The sequence below is a fragment of the Populus euphratica genome, unplaced genomic scaffold (genome assembly GCF_000495115.2).
Source record: "Populus euphratica unplaced genomic scaffold, PopEup_1.0 scaffold1.1, whole genome shotgun sequence".
NCBI classification, from domain to species: Eukaryota; Viridiplantae; Streptophyta; class Magnoliopsida; order Malpighiales; family Salicaceae; genus Populus; species Populus euphratica.
Genome location: NW_011499845.1, coordinates 1,369,675 through 1,374,178, shown reverse-complemented (window position 1 = coordinate 1,374,178; position 4,504 = coordinate 1,369,675). Strand labels below are relative to the sequence as shown.

Here is a 4,504-nt window from a genome sequence, read left to right as displayed (position 1 = left end):
GTCTGTGTCATAATCAAACAGGATATTTTTGTTTCCCAATGTTCACAACTTGCATGTATATGTTGATCCAGTACTTCTTCGTAATATTATTTTTATTAAATTTTTTAATTACTGGAAACCTCTTTTATCACAAGTGGAGCATTAATCTAGAGTGATGCTTTAGCCTATGCTTGTCTCTATTTTACTATACATTAAGATCAAGATGCAAACCTGTTTACTAGTAAGCTTACCTTATTTCAGAGCACACACATAAAGATTTTGAACCAATCCTTCACCGATCTAGAGTGATTGGCTTATAGCAAAGCAGGTTTAGGTTTTAAAAAATCGTGTAATTACATACTTTGCTACTCATAATTTTAGAGTATCAAACCAGCCATATATTCAAAAGAAACTTGTAAATCATAATACTACATTCAGCCATTCCCTTGTTTGCTCTGTAACTCTGATGGATAGTGAATCCAACTTGTAGATGTTGCCTAAATATTTTTTTTAAAGAGAAGGACTAAAGAGCCCAAGAAAAGAAAATTGCAGGCAACGTCGATGAAGGATAGCAGCAACTCCAATCATATCCTTGATTAAACAATAACATGATAATTTTTAGAAGAATCAAAGTAACGAAACGAATAAAATAGGACAAGCATTGAGCACAACGCTTTTGCTACTGTGATATTATATTGAAACATCTAATCAATTAATAATTTGGGACTGACAGATACCAGAATAAGCAACACTAGCTATACGTGTAATAATCCGGGGAAAACTTCACACGTAAATTAGGCTTTCATGCTATGCAAAATTGGATTTAAACTTGAAACATAGGTGAGTCGGGTTGTTGGTCTTCAATAGTGGTGGATGTTCACCCGAAAAACAAACTCTCATGGGATGAGAAGCTCTTCGATATTTAAGCCATAAGTATACAAGAGAAAATATATAAAAAATAATTGTTAAAAAAAGAATATTGCTTCTGCGAACTTATCTGTTTACTTGGTCACCCAAAACATGTGTAAATCTTAACTATATCAGCTTATCTCAAATATGAAAAATTATATTTCGTTTGGTTGATGAAAATATCAGTTTTCATTATTGATTGTAGTGTCTGATACCGGTATATTTTGAGTAATTAGTGAATGTTAGTGATGCATTGATAAAGAAATCTCTATTTGTCAAGAAAGAGACACCTGAATTGATTTATGTTTGCATTGTCAATTATTGACTAAAAAAATGTGATGCTCAACCTCCATAAAAGTTTGTACATGTAAATGATTTATCAATAAAATATATTAGTTAACTATAATAAATATTGTATGCATGGACTGTGCGTGGTATCATAATATGACTTCTCAATACTCAAAAATTCAATAAGCGCGATAATAAAACAGAAAAAATAAGGATACATTTCGGACATGGATCACACCCATTAGACATGGAGCAGCCGCACCATTTGCGGCTAGCCCAAACCGGTGACTTTCTTTTCTAATTTTATGCACCATCATGTGACCGTATATGGTAAAAAAAAGAAAAAAAAGAGAGCTAAGTATGTCTAGAAAAAGCTCAATTTTTTTTTTTAGATTAATATGAATATTCGTGTTAATTTGCATACATCATGATTAATCTCACGGATTCTAAAATTAACAAACATATAAGTCTCCAGCATGGTAATAACCATATGAATAATCAAAAATTCAAAATTGAAACCACGTCTGGAGAAAAAGTTCAATTGCATGTGTTAGTGATGGTGTTTTTCTCATTTAAAATTAAAGTTGTCCTTGTATTAGTGCTTGAATGCTTGAGCTCGAGATCCGTAAATGCTTGGAGTTCGTGATAAAAAAGGGGACCTAACACAGAAAGGTTGGGGCCATGTGACAAAAGAGATCAAATGGTAAGTCATTACTAGAATGTTGGCGTCATGTGCTAGGAGGGATCACGTAAAGACCCTTCACTACAAAAAATTAGAGCAAATATAAAGGACTTTTTTAAGGTCTTATCACATGCGTACGGTTCATTTTCCTTTAGGACACATTCTGAGGCCCAAAGTGGTAAAAAGAAGTCCTTTAATATATCATCTTTCACTGCCTTGGATTCAAATTAAAGTCCTCAAACCATGTGATTTGGACCTTGATACAGGGCCACATGGCATAAGGCCATACCATATGGTGGTTTAGGAACTTTAACCCATGTTTCATAGCTTTTTAGATATGGTTTAGGCCAGCAGAATATGTCAATAGGAGTTAGGTTGAGCAAGAACCTCTCGAAAGTTGTACAAACCTGCAGTTAGCTGTCGGTGTTTATGAGAAAAAGTCAACGTTTTGAGAAGGTGAAATCAATTTGTTGGGAGTTTGTAATGATCAGAAATTAAAAGAAATATCTAAAGAAATGGGGGCAAATCCTTGCCAAATCATTTTTATGAGTAGAAATTGATTGAATCATCTTCAATATGAGGGGCGCTGTTTTATTTGCAGTATTGTTGCAATTAGCTAGCTTCCACTTGGTTATCAAGTTGATGATTGTTCATGAAAAGGACCAAATTAATTGAAGCTCGCAGTTTGTAGGAGATTGAATGTACATATGCGTGTAATGGAACTGCAAGAGAAACTCTCCCTTCACCAGAACTTAACTTCTAATTCTTTCACTGAAAACAAGAGTTCTCGGTTGGAGATTGCGTAGGAGCTCCGCCAGAAAACCCCACACCTATTGAAGATCGGTACAGACTCCCTCGAACAACAAATAAATTTATCGTCTCACATGTTTTGAAAGAAGGAATAAATATTCGTCCTTGGTTACATGTTTACCATTTAATCTTGAAGGACTAAATGTGGGTATTATAAAATTACCAAATCACATTCATGACAACTGTAAGCAACAATAACAAGAAGATACTTACCCTCTTGGAAATTTTCTCGAAGCTAATGTCCATTTCTTTTTTTCTGGGGCAAGTAGACAGTAGTATGTAGCCTTATTAAAATCAGATCCACTGGCGTCGTGCCAAATTTGGAGTTTGGATTAATCCAATGGTTTGTAAGTGGCAATATTGCGAGGTTTCATTTAAAATCTAAAGAAATGAGTTCAATGTGTAATTAGATTAACCAAATGAAGCTTGGAAATTAGAGTTACTAAAAGAAAGAGACAAATATAAGATATCAGGTAAGAGTTAGTCGCTGAAAGCAATTTTGACAAACTCTCTTCCACAAATATGTAATATGAGAGGAAAATTGATTTGTTAATTACCAGTAAAAGACCATATATTCAGAGCACTGGTCGTGCAAACTTTCAATATATATAGAAAGACTGAAGGAACAAAGAAAAACTGCTACATGCATGGTTGTACTCAGATTTGAAATAGAAAGCAGATTTAGACATGAAAAAAGCATATATGTGACTTACTTGATCTGTAGTTCTGTACGTTGATATAATAAAATTGGCTGTCTGAACAAACTTCAATACAAGGTTGGTTTTCTCGGTGAGCCATACTAAACTTGTTGGTGTTGATGATGCATGAGAAGGGCGAGTGTGTGGAGCATCACCACTACTAAAACCCATTAATGTTATAGAAGCCACCAAAGGAGGAATCCAAAGGGATAGCATGATCCAAAATTATGGGGGACAGACACTTGGGATCAATGCGATCCCTTTGGATGCCTCCTCTAGTTGCAGTAAAAACATACAAAAACCTCCATAGAAGTCCCAGTCTGTGTGTGTGTGTAATATAGAGAGAAGTGGTTTGAGGGAAGGCTTGAGCCTTCAATATAAAAGAGACCAAGTGCCCCAACAACGACTAAAATCTTCTGTTTTTTTTTTCTCCCTTAATTTACTTATTATTTATTTGTTTTTTAGATTTAGCAGATCATCAGGACATGTTTTTCAAAGATATTTATTTAGTTGGAGACCCCATTCTCTAACATAATAAACCAGACACAGGAAAAAGGTTGTACCAGTAGGGGGTCATCTATCTATTCTGAGAAATACCCAACAAGTTGGGTGGCAATATTTATTCATTTCATTTTCGTTGTCTGCGTATTTTAATGAAGGTTTGTGGTCCCATCCATGTTCCCTTTCTTACACCAAACCTTTTTTTGCTTCTTTCGCAAGGAATACATTCCCAAATTCCCATTACCTGTACAAATATAAAGGCATATAATCATGATCGAACCTTTTTTTTATCACGTAAATATTTTTATATATGGTCTCCGATACTAAATGGCCCAATTGTATAGATGTTTGTATACATTGGTCAATGATATGACCATACGATTGACTGAAAATTATATTTCATTGGCGGATACAAAGCTTACCAAGCTAGTCATAGGATTTAGGTTCAAATCGGCGGGGTCAAAGATAGAACACATGACACGATGCGTAATTTGGTGTGACTAATTCAATAATTTCTAGCCTCACTGATAAATTAATCAGATACCATCCACCTTCTCAAATCATATGCATCCAACGTCCATCTATAGGAAGACAGTGTTTATCTTTTTCCATTTCTTTTTTGTTCTGTATGGAGTCA

At 34.6% G+C, this 4,504-nt stretch overlaps 1 long non-coding RNA gene across 1 annotated transcript; it reads right to left on the bottom strand.

The window, feature by feature from the left end:
* Positions 1-2,599: 2,599 nt before the first annotated feature.
* Positions 2,600-3,796, bottom strand: LOC105135549 (uncharacterized). Its single transcript, XR_844200.1, has 2 exons — positions 3,382-3,796; positions 2,600-3,049 (listed from the first exon to the last, which is right to left on the bottom strand). It is a non-coding gene; the product is annotated as an uncharacterized LOC105135549 (long non-coding RNA).
* Positions 3,797-4,504: the final 708 nt, after the last annotated feature.